Source organism: Narcine bancroftii, chromosome 2 (genome assembly GCF_036971445.1).
Source record: "Narcine bancroftii isolate sNarBan1 chromosome 2, sNarBan1.hap1, whole genome shotgun sequence".
Lineage (NCBI taxonomy): Eukaryota > Metazoa > Chordata > Chondrichthyes > Torpediniformes > Narcinidae > Narcine > Narcine bancroftii.
The window spans coordinates 349,800,203-349,816,624 of record NC_091470.1 but is presented as its reverse complement, the minus strand read 5'-3'; the positions used below and the strand labels follow the sequence as shown (position 1 = coordinate 349,816,624).

The 16,422-nt window shown below is 42.6% G+C and overlaps 1 protein-coding gene and 1 long non-coding RNA gene across 13 annotated transcripts in view; one reads left to right on the top strand and one right to left on the bottom strand.

Moving 5' to 3' along the window:
- Nucleotides 1-11,990, top strand: part of LOC138755752 (uncharacterized) — a 29,145-nt gene extending 17,155 nt beyond the window's left edge. The window contains exon 3 of the long non-coding RNA XR_011352526.1: nt 11,820-11,990. This is a non-coding gene — a long non-coding RNA (uncharacterized lncRNA). The remainder of the gene's footprint in view (nt 1-11,819) is intronic.
- tsnare1 (T-SNARE Domain Containing 1) overlaps nt 1-16,422 on the bottom strand; it is a 962,849-nt gene that overhangs the window by 188,878 nt on the left and 757,549 nt on the right. The gene's annotated exons all lie outside the window — the stretch shown is intronic.

Genomic DNA, 16,422 nt, shown 5'->3' with positions numbered 1-16,422 from the left:
GATTCTGTCTCAACTTTCGAAGATAATGGAGCTGCACTTACAACTTTTGAACGTAAATGTATAATTTTTTATTCAACAGCTTTGCAGAAGTACTGTTACAACATCTGAAATGTCTTCATTTTATTTTTAAACTCCGGCTGAGAGTTCATTTGGTTCTGGCTTTCAGTGCCAATGTTTTGGTTTTATGCTGCTTTTTGGCTTATGTTAACCTCGATGAGTTCCAATCTTTGATTCTCTACTCATTTTTCTGGAACGTTGAATAGATTATCTTTTTCTACAATTGAATTGTCAATTGAATTTCAGATTAACGCAAGGTGATCATGTAACATATTTGCTAGTCTTTTATTTGCATTGGAATATTATTTTCATACATCGACGTGGCCTTGATTACTTTTTATGTGATTTATTGGACAGGACATTTTGTACTCAATTATCCCAAAATGTTGGTTATGTATGACTTTTGCCCTCTTCAAAAAAGGTCTTGGAAGCAGATGTCAATCAATGAATATATCAAGCAGAGGCCTGATCTTGGACCTGGGTCAAACAGCTTGTGTATAATACTGCAATTGTCCTGATGCAAAGGCAGCCAACAATGGCATGGCTTATCAACACATCATAGGACATTCTTCTTCTTTCTTCTTTGGCTTGGCTTCGCGGACGAAGATTTATGGAGGGGTATGTCCACGTCTGCTGCAGGCTCGTTGGTGACTGACAAGTCCGATGCGGGACAGGCAGGCACGGTTGCAAGGGAAAATTGGTTGGTTGGGGTTGGGCGTTGGGTTTTTCCTCATTTGTCTTTTGTCAGTGAGGTGGGCTCTGCGGTCTTCTTCAAAGGAGGTTGCTGCCCGCCGAACTGTGAGGTGCCAAGATGCACGGTTGGAGGCGATATCAGCCCACTGGCAGTGGTCAATGTGGCAGGCACCAAGAGATTTCTTTAAGCAGTCCTTGTACCTCTTCTTTGGCGCACCTCTGTCTCGGTGGCCAGTGGAGAGCTTGCCATATAACACGATCTTGGGAAGGCATTATAGTACAGCAAACAGGCCCTTTGGTCCTTCAAGTCTGTGTCAAACTATTCTCCCTAGTCCTACTGTCCTGCACCTAGTCCATAGCTCTCTATACCCCTCCCACCCAAGTACCTGTCCAAATTTTTCTTAAATGCTAAAATGAGCCCACATTCACCATTTAAGCTGGCAGCTCATTCCCCACTCCTACCCACTCTCTGTGTGATGAAGTTCCCCTTAATGTTCCCCTTCAACTTTCCCCCTTTCACCCTTAACCCATGTCCTCTGGTTTGTATCTCACCTAAACCTCAGTGGAAAAAGCCATCATTACAACAAATTATCATAAAAATTGAATGGACAGAAACATTGATTGGCAGAGCTGTTAGCAGATTGATTGGCAGAGCTGCTTGCAGATGAATGTGCACTTCCTGATAATTTAGCAAACTACTTCACTTCAATTTTATCATTTTACATAAAATATGGAACAGTGCAGTACAGGAACAGACTGTGCGATGATGTCAAATTAAACTAAATTTCTCTTGCTTGCACATGATCCATATCCCTCCATTCCGGCACGTTCAACGAGAATAAAGATTGCCACAGTAACTCTGTTCAGAATTAAACTGCCCTGAGAAACACATTGTGCAATGGACTTTATTTTCATACTGAAATATATACAGTAAAACCCCTGGTATCTGGAACCAATGGGGATTGATAAGTGCAGGATAAGTGAATTTTCCAGTTATTTGAAATTGTGTGTTTTGTGTGGATTGGCGAACTAATGGCGAGGTGTGCCAGTTTTTAAACTTCCATATTTTTTACCTATTTATTTTCTACGATAAACTTGCCCATTGCTTGAGGCTGCTGTTTGCTTGAATTCTGAATAACAGGGGTTTTACTGTATACAAGCAGTCAGTATGTGGAAGTATGTTGCTTTTCACGTAACAAAGTTAATCTTTACAAACATTTTTTTGCAATGCATTTGGGTGATTAGCTGACATTTGGTGCATTTGCTAAATATAATTAACAAAGAAACAGACCAATACTTAATCAAATAATGCTCATGAAGAAAGGCCATTCATCCATAGACAATCTTGCATCGAAATGTATTTAATCAGATGGCGAGAGGCTACTTATATTCAGAGACAATTCAATAGAAACATGGAATCATCCATCATCCAAAAGATAGCCTGAAAAGAAAACAAATCTCATCAGCCAATCCCGCAGTTGATGCAACCTGGAATGAAGGAAGAAAACATGCCATCCATCTCAATCCTGCTTTACAGCAATTCAATTAAAAAATTGTGAAATTTATTGATTTTTTTTCTCTTTTCCATTCATTTCTGCTTGCTGGCCTATCCACTAAAACTCGGATCCTTGTTAAAATTGGTAAGATTCAGATTTCCTGATTAAACTTCTTGGGAATCCACAGACATAAGATTTTGTTAGGCTTTCAAATACCCATAGTTTGCCTCAATTAAATTCAAGTGAGATGGACGCAGGGGAGAAAAATGGTGTTGAGATAGAAGATCAACCAAGACCTTGCCAAAAAAATGGAGCAGACCTGATAGTACATTCCTGCATCTATTTCCCATATTCCTCATGGCAGAAGCATACAATTCAGACATTTCAGCCAACCCCATTGCAATCAGGTTAAATTTCTCAGCAGTGCGTACAAAAAGATGCACATAAATTTCTTGTCTGACTTATAGACTCAAATAGAGATACAGGTCAATTGTCCCATTAAATATTCAAAGATCATGCTAATCCTATACAATTCATTTTCATCTCCCTTATTCTCATTAACAATTTCACCACCCCCCCACCCCCATCCCTACCATGATTTGACTATTCATTTGTACACTAAGGACAATTTTCAGTGGCCAATTAACTGGGTAACCTGCACATTTTTAAGTCATGGGAGGAAACCCATGCGATCACAGGGAGAATATGCAAACTCCACGCAGACAACCCTGGAGTTCAGCATTGACCCTATGTCGCTGGAACTGTGAGGCAGCATCCCTATGAGCTGAGCCACTGTTCCTTGCTTCTGAAGCAAGGCCTACAAGATCGCTCTTTAGAGCCCACAAAGGGAAAAGGCAATTCTGCCCTTGGTGCTGTGCAATGAACCAGAATTGATTCGGGATATGAAGGTAAAGGAACCATGAGGAGGTAGTGATTATAATATAATTGGATTCACTCCGCAATTTGAGAGGCAGAACCTAAAGTCAAATGTATCCATATTACCTCTGAATAAAGGTAACTACGGATGTGTGAGAGAGGAGCTTACGTTGATTGGAAGGGGACCTGAGCAGAGAAGATGGCACGAGTTTCCTGGAATAATTCAGATAGTGCAGATTGATTCACCTCAAAGAAGAAGCATTCTAAAGGGAGGGCCAGTCGACCGTTGCTGACGAGGGACATCAAAGGCAGTATAAAAGCAAAAGAGAGGGCACGTGGTATTGCAAAAATGAGTGGAAAGCTGGAGGATTTGGTTGGTTTTAAGGCAACTGAAGAAGTAGCAAGAGAAAAGAAAAAATATGAAGATATACGAGCCAATAATATAAAAGAGGATATCAAATGTTTCTTCAGATATATAGAGTAAAAGAGAAGCAAGTGCGGACATTGGACCACTGAAACATTACACTGGCGATGTGGTAATGAGGAGCAACAAAATGGTAGATGAAGTGAATTGATATTTTATGTCTGTCTTCATTGTTCATCTTTCAAGAATCACTAGAGTTGGGAATAGTCCCAGAGGAATGGAACATTACAAATGTCTTTCCATTCTTCAAGAAGGGAGTGGCAAAAAACAGGAACCTTGGCTGGTTAGTCTGGAGGTTTTGGGTTACTTTAAAGCACAAGATAAAATACACTTAAGTCTGCATGGTTTCCTTCAGGGAAGACCTTGCTTGACAAATCTATTGGAATCTTTGAAGAAGTAATGAGTAGGATTGATAAAGGAGACTCAGTGGATGGTGTTTATTTGGATTTTCAGAAGACCTCTGACAAGGTGTCACACATAAGGTAGGAATGCATGATAGTACAACAAAGATACCAGTGTGGATAGAAGATTGGCTGATTGGCAGAAGGAAAAGCGTGGTAATAAAGGGGACCTTTTCTGGCTGGCTGTTGGTGATTAGTGGTGTTCCACAGTGGTTGGTGTCGGGTTTGCTGCTATTCACATTGTATGCAAGTAATTCAGAATACGGAGTTGATGGCACTGTGGCCAAGTTTGCAGGTGATATAAAGTTAGGGAGCAGGAAGGGCATGTAGCATTGAGTAAATTGGGAATCTGCAGACGGACTTGGATAGGTTGGAAAATGAGAAAGAAGTGGCAGATGGAATACAGTGTAGGGAAGTGTATGGTCATGCACTGTGAAAAAGGAATAAAGGCAAGGAATATTTTCTAAATGGGGAGAAAATTTAGAAAGCGGAGGACCAAAGTGATTTGGGAGTCTGAGAGCAGGACTCCCTAAACGTTAACTTGCACATTGTGTTGGTATTAAGCAAGGCCATGTAACATTAATTTCTGAAGGCCTGGATTATAAAGCAATACTGAAACTTTGTAAGGCGTTGGTCAGACCTCATTTGAACTATTTGAGCAAATGTGGGCCCCTACCTAAAGAAGGGTGTGCTGGTGTTGGGGACGGTCCAGAGGATGTTGATAAGAATGATCCAAGGGATGATAGGCCTAATGTTTGAAGTGCAGTCGATGGCTCTGGACCTGTATTTGCAAGAAGGATGAGGAGAGATCTCATTCAAGCATACTGAATATTGTAAAGGCTAGAAAGAGTGGATGTGGAGAAGACGTTTCCAGTAGTGGGAGAGTCTGGGACCATAGGGCACAGCTTCAGAATAAAACGGTGTCACTTTACAATAGAGATGAGGTTTCTTCAGCCAAAGGGTGGTGAATCTGTGGATCTCACTGCCACAGGCTGCTGTGGAGGAGAAGTCATTGGGAATATTTAAAGAGGAGGTTGATAGGTTCTTGATTAGTAAGGGTGTGGGGAGAAGGCAGGAGGTTGGGGTTAATAGGAAAAGTGCATCAGTTATGATTTGAATGGCGGAGCACACTTAAGGAGCCAAATTCTGCTCTTATCTCCTATTTATTGTTTGTCAGTATGTGTGATGAGTCTGGTTGTGTGCCTGTGTGTTTTGTATTGAAAACCAGAGAACACTATTTTGTCGGGTTGTACTTGTGCAATAAGATGATAACAAACTTTACCTGATTTCAACTATATCGATTCTACTTTACTCAAAAATATCCGAAGATATCCAAGAATGTCCAAGGAAGTTGAAAAATATGTTAGAATTGCATATATAAAAAAATGAATGGACACCAAAGTATCTGGCCTGTTCTCTTTTCCCCAGAGACCTTTGAGGTTATTTTCCCATGATAATAAATGATTGAGAAAGCTTAACAAGTGCACTTCAGCTGACTCGCTGGAGGAATTAGTCTTGTTGCTTGGCCTATTTTGTTTGTCCAGCTCAGTAGCACGATTGACCGTGATTCACTTGCCATGGCGATGCATTAGCGAGCCAGTGAGAGAGGCCCTCTTTCAGGTACCTTCGTGTTTTCTGCTGTATGGTCTAAACGTGAGGTAAGCACGAAGCTCCCCAACTGCCCAATCGCGAAGTTGATGCAATTTGAGTAAAATGTGAGTTATTCAAATATAATCAATACTTCAGTTCTTTTTAAAAAGATTAACATGAAGCATTGTTTCAAATTAATATCAGCTTACAGAGGAGAAAACAGGTAAAAGAGGGATTTAAATGTTGAGATACCCTTGGCTCCCTCCTTCTGTGATCTGTCCCACACGATATTGCATCTTCATTACTTCTATACCTGTATTTTAAATGCATCTTGCCATTCACTACATTCTTTCCAGTGCCTTGCATGACATTTCCTTTACCCTTTTGTCTCAATCAAATTGCGCCATTTAATCCATGGTTCAGACTGACATTTTCTTCAGCTGTGTCACTCCGGATATTGTCAGTCATATGTCTCTCGCTGCACTGCAGTCCTTTTCTAAATATTTGCAAGGTAATTTAAGCTGATTGACTGCACACTTACAATGTGCATTTCTTGACTAACTTTGCATTTATCTTTGTTAAATCTCATGTGCTAAGTGTCACTTCAGTAGCATAACTGATGTAATTCATTCAACAGCAGTTAGAAGTCAACTTTATTCCTGCCAAAGTTACTCAATCACCCGACCTGTCACCAGAGCACATCAGCAAACTCAATCAGGAGAAGGTTTCAAGTCTACTGTTTACGCTTAATAAACACAAGAATTTGCTCACTCATCTCTTCATGTTCTCAGGCAGTGACCTCCAATAGCGAGTCAGAGAAATATTCTGCAATTTATAAAGTTGACTGCATGGGCAGAATCATTTAGGGTTACGGGCTTATACAATTTTTTAATCTGTATTTTTATATATATTTCTTAGTCAAGTTACTGTGGGGGTTTGGAAACGGGAAAGAATGCCATTTTGAAATAGGCGCCAAAACACCTAAGTTCAGAGCCAGAAAAGGCTTATTATTGATCATTTGAAAGCCTGAAACAATGGACTGTTTACTCAAAGTGGGGCCATCTGCTTCTTTACTCATGTATTGGAAAAATTAAACCAAAAAACTATGTATTGCTCAAATAAGACATGTGATTGAGGACAATTGAAAAACAGCCTTCGGTATCAAACAAGGTATTTTTTAAAGTAACATTGGGAGAAGATGGTCACTCCTGCTGTTTATCTTTCTCAAGAGAGACAGCAGTGCTACTGTGGCCATTGTAATGGTCACTTCTGACTGATCTATAACTGGGTAATGAGAGTATATAGATATGTTTTTGGGAGATAAATTGGGGCAGAAATTTTAGTGTAGATCACATACAAACACTTTAAAACAGATCTTATTTAAAATACTGGAGCTCTTGTCATGCTAGACATATCGACCACAGAACCTTTGCAGAAGCTTTGGAGAGTGCCCAAGAGACTTCACTAATGGATTGTTGTTTACAAAAAAGGCAACGCATGAAAGAACTTGTCGGAGCCGCATTGTGTCTGGAGTGGAACTCGCTGTTCTAGGAGGGTTATGTGGTTTTACAAGCAGAGAGAGTCAAACAGGCTTTTTTTTCTCTCAGAGAGAGAGACAGAGATCAGTTCTATAGTGATACAGCCAGCAACAGCAGCTGGGACTGGAACAGGACAAGCTGGCAAACTTGTGGAAAACCCCATTTGAAGATGGGTTGTGAGTTCTTAATTCAGCCTGGTCAAAGCCCTTGTGGTTCATGCAAGAGGAGAGGACTGGCTGTCTAATGCTTCACTTGGAATAAGAGAAACAAAAAGGCATTCTGTGGTGACCTGAAAGAAAGAGGTCATCATCTGGAGAACCCTGAGGGGGAAAGTTTTGTCAGGAAAACACTGAAGTGGCTGATTAAAAAGGAATCAGTTGTGGGTGTCCTAGAACAACCAATCTCTCTCCTTCTTGAGTGGTAACCATTTACCTTTCAAGCACTAAAGCCTGGTGAACTTTATAAATGTTAAATTCTGTGCACACTCTAAGAATTGCCTGCAACCAGTGAACTTTGAAGAATGAGAAGTGAGATTGGACTGTGAATGAAAGACCTTTTCTGAACTTACACACACATTACATACATGTGCGCTTTGAATGAGAAGGGGGTTAAGTTGGGTTAGTTAAGTCAATAGCATGATTCTGTTTTCATGTTTAAAGATAATTAAATGCAACTTTTGTTTAAGTAACCATTTGTCTTGGTGAATATCTATTGCTGCTGGGTTTTGGGGGTCCTCTGGCTCGAAACAGGGTAAACAAAGCAAGATCATCCTTGCATCTGGATCATGACCATTTTGATGGTTACTTCATTTGACCCTATACTCCCTGTATGCCCAAGACTGCATTGTCAATCGCCTCTCCAATTCCACGGATAAATTTGCAGACAAAACCATCATTGTACACTGGATCCCAAAAAAAAAGATGAATTGGAACATTGAGACCGAGAGTGGTTTTGTATCAGGATAACAACCTTTCCCACAATGTCAGCAAGATTGAGGAGCTAGTTATAGACTCAAGGGATGAGGAGATGAGCTCACTACCCTGATCACGTCAATGGCACTAAGGTAGAGATTATGGGGGGCTTTATGTTCCAAGGAAGAAATATCTCCAACAAACTGACCTGGGCCAGCCATGATGACACGATGGCCAGCAAGGCACACCAACACCTCTACTTCCTCAGCGGCCTGTGGAGATTTGGCACGTCTCCAGCATCCCTCAACAACTTTACAGATGTACCATCGAGAGTATCTTGTCAGGATGCATCAAAGTGTGGAATGGGAGCTGCTCCGCAAGCAACTGCACAGAGTTGTGAGCATACCCGAGACCCTCTCCCCTTTCCTTCCATCAACTCTATTTACACCTCCCAATGCCTCGGAAAAGCAGCCAACATGCTAAAGGATTCATCCCATCCTCTCTCATCTCCTCCTTTCAATTTACATTTAGAGTTACAGCATGGTAACAGGCCCTTCCAGCCCACGAGCCCGCTCTGCCTAAATACAGTGAAACCCCGATATCCGGCACCTCTGTGGATTAGTAGATGCAGAATAAGTGAATTTAATGGTTGCTTGAGAATGTGTGTCTCATGTATTGGCAAACTGACCACTAGTCTGTTTTAAACTTTTGTGTTTTTTTTTACCTATTTCTTTTCTGCAATTTTTTTTTGCCGGTTACTTGAGGCTTCGGTTGCTTGAATTCTGGATGATGAGGATTTTACTGAACACCAATTAACCTACAAACTCTGTATATTTTTAAAGAGTCGGAGGAAACTGGAGCACCCAGAGGAAACCCACATAGTCACAAGGAGAATGTGCAAACTCCTTCCAGACAGCGATGTTTTTGAACCCGGGTCACTGACAGTGTAATGGCGTTGCATTAACCATTATCCCAACCATGTCTCTCTGTTGGGAAGAAGATGCAAGGATGTAAAATCAGCACCCTCTGATTCAAAGCGAGTTTCTTTCCTGCTACCATCAAATCACTGGACAAAGTTCACACCTGTAAAATAAAGTTGCCTTTACTCTTGCTCAAACTGATGTCTTACTGATGCTCACTCTTTGGGCTGTTCCATTCTGCTGCACTTATATATGGAACTAATCACTGGACTTGAACTGATTTTAGCCTGCAGTCACCTTGAACATTGCTGGCTGGTTGCAGGTGTACTTCAATGTGTTCGAAACCTCTCTGCTGGCACATTACTGTGTGCAAGCATCGAATACTCTGGAGGTCAGATACCGATGGTTTTGGTTTCCCACTCTATCCTTGCGCTCAATGTCGAGACTTATGCACTTCAGTAATGCACTGAACTGAACAAAGCCCCCAGCTTTTGGCCAGCACCAACAACAGTCCCATTCATCTGAGTTTGATCACTGGCTTCATTGCACACTTAAGTTTAGCTAGACTTGCTTATTCTACTTCATCCTTTTTAATTATGAATTTTTAAATTCATTTCTTATTTAATGTTTTCAGCATTTTAAACATTTAATTATTTAAATCAGTTTCCACTGTTATTGAATTAGATTTAAGACATTTAAAATCAGTGATACAATCTGTGAAAGGGCATCAGGGAAATCACTTGGGGCCCACTTTGATCACTGGGAGCCGCGTGGCAGCAGAAAGTCATTGCCACGGGGCTTTGGCGGGGGGTGAAAATGAACACAATCTGATTGATATGTGGGCAGTAATGTACAGGTAGTTACATCAGCCGGCAGAACATTGTGGGCTGAGGGGCCTGCCTTTGCTACGGCTCCTAAAACGCTTCCACCAGCGTTGTCTCTGCTCCATCCTCAACATTCATTGGAGCGCTTTCATCCCTAACGTCGAAGTACTCAAGATGGCAGAGGTCGACAGCATCGAGTCCACACTGCTGAAGATCCAGCTCCGCTGGGTGGGTCACGTCTCCAGAATGGAGGACCATCGCCTTCCCAAGATTGTGTTATATGGCAAGCTCTCCACTGGCCACCGTGACAGAGGTGCACCAAAGAAAAGGTACAAGGACTGCCTAAAGAAATCTCTTGGTGCCTGCCACATTGACCACCACCAGTGGGCTGATATCGCCTCAAACCGTGCATCTTGGCTCCTCACAGTTCGGCGAGCAGCAACCTCCTTTGAAGAAGACTGTAGAGCCCACCTCACTGACAAAAGACAAAGGAGGAAAAACCCAACACCCAACCCCAACCAACCAATTTTCCCCTGCAACCGCTGCAACCGTGTCTGCCTGTCCCGCATCGGACTTGTCAGCTACAAACGAGCCTGCAGCTGACGTGGACATTTACCCCCTCCATAAATCTTCGTCCGCGAAGCCAAGCCAAAGATATGTCCTATAAAGGCCATTAATTTGCCAGGCACTGACGAAGGGTCTTCAACCTGAAACCTTAAGCATTTTTTCTCTTTCGACTGACAGAACCTGACCTGATGAGGTCTCCAGTATTCTCAGTTCTTACTGTAGAAAAGCAAAATGTGATCCATGGGTCGGGGGGGTGGTGCGGGGGGGGGGGGTCAAATACCTGGGGCCTACTAGCCCATTGCAGACAGTCCTGCCTCACATTTCCATAGAGTCAGAGAGATACAGCATGGGATCAGCCCTTTCGGTCCATGCTATGCCAACCATTAACCAACGTTTTCTCCAATCTATATTAATTACATTTTTAAAAAGTTTACCTACCTTCTCATCCACTTTCCCCTCCCGAACCCCCGCCCACCATAAGATTCTACCTCTCACTGCCACAGGGTTTCCACAGGAGGCCAAGGTGAGGCAAGATGTGTGTCAAAAAGGCTCATGGATGAAGAGAATGTAAGATCAATTTAATAAGTAAAGGGAAATTTTAAAAGAGCATGAATCATGAAACAGTTTGATTGATGTGAAACCTGAACAGGTTCACCTGTTCCTTGAAAGGAGGAATTCTGCTCTCCTCAACCTGTGTGGCTTTGGAGAGATTCATCCCACTGCAATGTGGCTGATTCATCAAACCACTCACTCAGTTGCAATAAACTGATGGGGACAGGTAATAAAGTGCTGGCCTTCCCAATGTTGCCCACATCCTGCAAGTGAATGATAGGAAACTATTCTATTGACAGATGGAAAACTTTTGCTCACTGTTAATGAAGAGATGCTTTCATTGAGAGAGGAAAATAAAGAGATGAGATAAAGCCAGCTGAATGCTGGCCTGTATCAAGTGACTTCCTTTATCTGTGAAGCTGGAAATGTCAAACAGAATATTGTCACATCAAGAGATTTGTTCAAAGAGTTTTACTTTACAAAATGCACAAAGGAAATGGAGACAAAACGGAATGATTCAAGTCATGCTGTTGAAAAATGATGGAGTCAGAATGTAATATTTTCACATCTGTTGAAATTTTCAAGTTTCGTACTACTCTGGTTGGTAAAAGTGGGGAAAATTGCCACTGATGTGGAGGCTCTTACTTCCATTTTGGCAGTGTCTTCTCAAGCCTTCTACTTAGCCCCTACAATTCGGTTTATTTATGCGGTTGTGCCCCACTGTTTGAGTGGAGGTGTGTCAGAGCACGACGTCAAGAACAATGATGTCAGGCCTTGTGCGGCTCAGAACTAATTCACACAGGTGGCAAGTCTATCTATTTGTGTTCTGTCAATGCTAAGGCATTTGAAATTAAATGCATTGATAATATTATCTAAAATGTGAATTACAGCAAAGTACCTCATAATGACCTTGCACTGATGTCACAAAAGCTTCTCTGTAACATCATTCCACTTCCGTTATCTCTTCTAGGGCAGGGCCTTGGAGATCATCCCAGAGAATTGCACAATTATGATCCAACAACTACCAGTGGATGGAAATCTGCCATTTCAATTCTGCAATCCTCCCCGTCTCTCCAACATGAATGCAACTCACCACTTTCCTGACCAATAAACAATGCATCTGCAGCACATCTTCTCAGAACACCACTGGAGGATTGGCCTAGATTTTTTTTGTGCTTGAATTAAAGGTGATGGAGCTACGAAATGAGCCTCAGTGGCCACTACATGTATGGATTAAGGACAGATTACACAGTACAAGGGCAATTTTGCTTCCTGAACACTTTTGGCTATATTTTATGGATTTTAGGTTGCTAATCACAAAAATCACCTTAAAAATTCCTATCATGAACCTTTTTTTTTAGGTATAACCTATTTTAGATACAAACAATCTGAAATTATCCTTGCGTTCAGCTTGACGTTGTCTATCATAATCCTTTTTTTTTCTGAAAGCAAACCTTTTGAAAAGCATTGTTGTCCAGTGCTACCTGAACCTAAATGAGAAAAAACCAAATTAATACACTGAAAGCCCTGAAACCGTTCATGTGGTATACAAGCAGCAGCATAGACTAAAGACCAAATTGCCTGATTCCATGTGGTAGATGGACTGGACTGTCTTTCAATGGAATGTGTGGGCTTGAAAAAAGGTCAGGAAATAACACTGACAAAAATTGACAGTCTACTCATCAACAGACACATCATCTTCCTAGTTCTGAAGTTACCTCCCCAAGTGCGCAATCCCACTCATTTAAAAAAATTCATTGTTAAAACTTCCCCTTTGATGAAACCTTTGGTCCATAATGTCTATACTGAACATGGCACACAGATTGAACTCAACCTCTACTGCTTGTCCATGATACAGAGTCCCCTCATATTATTATTATATTGTTGTTATTAGTTCATTATTTTATATATATATATTGCACAATGTGCATATGCACCAAAATTCTTTGCTACAGCTAGACATGAACTTTGTAATCAATGAAATTAAAAAAAGAAACAATGTACAAAAGATACATAGATAATAAATATTCAGTTACCCCTGTACAAAAAAAAGTGACTTTGCAATGATGTGGACAGTCCTTTGTGGTGTTGGAGGAGTCCCTGATTAGCTGTTTGAATTAAGCTCTTCTTCAGCCGAGAGGGGCTAGTGTTCGAGCTTCTGTATGTTCCACCCAAAAGTAGCAGTGAGATGCGATTGTGACCAGGGAGAGGGGGGGGGGGGTCCCTCAATCTCCAAAAGTCTCTTAAATCACATCTGCTTCCACCATTATCCTTGGCAGTCTGTTACAGGCACAACTTTTCTCTGTGTTAAAAACTTGCCCCATATATCTCCTTTAACTTTCCTCATTCCCCTCTCCCATCTCAAGCATGTGTCCTCCAGTATTTATCATTTTACCGTCAGAGAACGTCTATGAATCAGATCATTTGTTAAACATCTAGGAGGCCTCCCCTCAGCGTCCAATGCTCCAGAGATAAATGTTTCTTTGTAACTCAGCATTCAACATGTATGAGTTTGCTCCTGTGGACCTCCTATACAATGGTGACGACACTGTATAAATACAAATGATTGGAGAAAAAAAACTCAACAAATGCGAAATGGAGGCTGAGGAATGAGGGAGGAAAACAAAAGACAAGAACAGAAAGCAATGAATAAAGAAACTATATCAATTTGATTTAAGAAATGAACTGTGACAACAAATGATCTGTTCTCTTTTGTTCTTTTCTTCGGATTAATCCACTTTGACAAAAGGTGGTAGCTCATGACTGCGTTCGACTCACAGGCACTCTCCAGCCCTTGGACTAAGCATCAATCTACACACGGATCCTGCAGTGAATGCTGGCAGCAAAGTGAGCCACAAACCTTCCCACAGCTGATCCTGATCCTGCCCTGCACAGGAGTCCAGTAAGAGCTTGTTCATGTTTCACTTGGTGTCAGGTGACAATTTCAATTAGCAGAACATAAGTGAGCAGGAAAGGTTTCGATACGTACAATTAAATCAATATCAAGTGCTCCGTGGAGGAGTTTTAAAAAAAGGTGTGACTTTGGGAGATGGGGCTGGTGTTTCGATAGCAGATCAAATACAGCTGACAATGTGTAACAGTGACACTGCAAACTGCTAGACCTCTGTGTTCACTGTTCATGGTGTCATCCCAGCTCCTGTGTTTTATTTGGTCCCATCCATCTGTTTACTTGCGACCCCGGGGTGGGGGGGAGGCAGGGGGCGGGGAGTGGAGTGTTTGAATGAAGCTGCAGCAAATTTTCAGAGCTTCCAACATCCTTTTACAGTGGGTGGAGCCTTTAGTGTAGTGGTTAGTGCAGTGATGTTGCAACACCAGTAACCGGGACCGGGGTTCAAACCCGGCACTGTTGATGAGGAGTTTGAACTTCTGTGTGAGTTTCCTCTGTGTGCTCCGGTTTCCTCCCACTGTTCAGAAATGTACCAGGGGTTGCAGGTCAGTTGAGTACGATTGGGCAGTATACATTTGTGGGCCAAAAGAGCCTGTGACCATGCTAAATTTAGATTTAAAATTTAGAATAATAACAGGCTGATTATTGCACTAAAATTCCAATGATCTTGCTTTCTCTTTCTCTTCTCCTTCTCTTCTCTCTTTGGCTTGGCTTCGCGGAAGAAGATTTATGGAGGGGTAATGTCCACGTCAGCTGCAGGCTCGTTTGTGGCTGACAAGTCTGATGCGGGACAGGCAGACGCGGTTGCAGGGGAAAATTGGTTGGTTGGGGTTGGGTGTTGGGTATTTCCTCCTTTGTCTTTTGTCAGTGAGGTGGGCTCTGTGGTCTTCTTCAAAGGAGGTTGCTGCCCGCCGAACTGTGAGGCGCCAAGATGCACGGTTTGAGGCGATATCAGCTCACTGGCGGTGGTCAATGTGGCAGGCATTAAGAGATTTCTTTACGCAGTCCTTGTACTTCTTCTTTGGTGCACCTCTGTCTCGGTGGCCAGTGGAGAGCTCGCCATATAACACGATCTTGGGAAGGCGATGGTCCTCCATTCTGGAGATGTGACCTACCCAGCGCAGTTGGATCTTCAGCAGCGTGGATTCGATGCTGTCGGCCTCTGCCATCTCGAGTACTTCGATGTTGGAGATGAAGTCGCTCCAATGACTGTTGAGGATGGAGCGGAGAAAATGCTGGTGGAAGCGTTTTAGGAGCCGTAGGTGATGCCGGTAAAGGACCCATGATTCGGAGCCGAACAGGAGTGTGGGTATGACAACGGCTTTGTATACGCTAATCTTTGTGAGGTTTTTCAGTTGGTTGTTTTTCCAGTCTCTTTTGTGTAGTCTTCCAAAGGCGCTATTTGCCTTGATGAGTCTGTTGTCTATCTCTTTGTCGATCCTTGCATCCGATGAAATGGTGCAGCCGAGATAGGTAAACTGGTTGACCGTTTTGAGTTTTGTGTGCCCGATGGAGATGTGGGGGGGCTGGTAGTCATGGTGGGGAGCTGGCTGATGGAGGACCTCAGTTTTCTTCAGGCTGACTTCCAGGCCAAACATTTTGGCAGTTTCCGCAAAACAGCACGTCAAGCGCTGAAGAGCTGGCTCTGAATGGGCAACTAAAGCGGCATCGTCTGCAAAGAGTAACACCCATTCTGATAGCAAAAAGGAAGTTTTCTTGAATTTTCCTGGTGTTGCTCCTCCAACCGTGCCATGGAGAAGCAAGAGAAACATATGTTGATAGAGTTTTGTACGCTGACCAAATCAACAATGATAGAAGGTTCCAATCATGGACGCTGCTTTGTGGTGGAATTCAATAGTCACGAGAGTCATCCCATTTTTGACTGGGCTGTGGAGGAAAAATCGCCGTATTTTGCAGCGTGGTCTTGCCAGTTTAATTCCTGCTCTCTTGGTTGGCCGACAGTGGAAGCTTTCACATAGCTGCTCATTTTCCACCTCACAACCCCATGCTTTTTAATATGGATGTGTTTCCCCAATGCAAGCTAAAACCACCTCATGTTTCACTTCATTACCCTCCTGCAACTGGTTCCATTGGCCCATCACCCACATCAGTTCACCTAGGTTTCTCCTTGCTAGGTCTCTTCCCCCCCCAATCCCTCCACCACCTAGTTCTCTCTACCCATCAACCCTCCCTCATCTGATTCCATGTCGTCGCCCTGTGTCTGTCTCCTCCTTCCTCCTCTGCTTCCCCACCTGGTTCCATCTGTCCATTTCTTTTTTCCTTTATCTCTCCTATCACCTTCCAATTTACCTTCCCCCCCCCCACCGCCCTTTCACCTGGCTCCATCAACCCCCACTTCACCTATCACCTCCCAGCCCCTGTCTCGCCTCTCCATCTCACTCCTGTATACTACATATATCTTCCATCTACACTCATTCCTGATATTGCGTCTTGACTGAAGCATCGACTGTCCCTTTGGTTCCACCTTTGCTGCTTCCTGATTTGCTCAGTCCCTCCAGCAGTTTATTTTTTGCACCACATTGATCTGAGGAACTTCAGCCATCACTGCAATTAACCTCAGTTCCTCTGGCCTTAGTTGGGGGGGTGGGGGTAAAAAATGAATGTGGTTCTTCACCTGAACATGATATCACAGAGTCATGCAGTC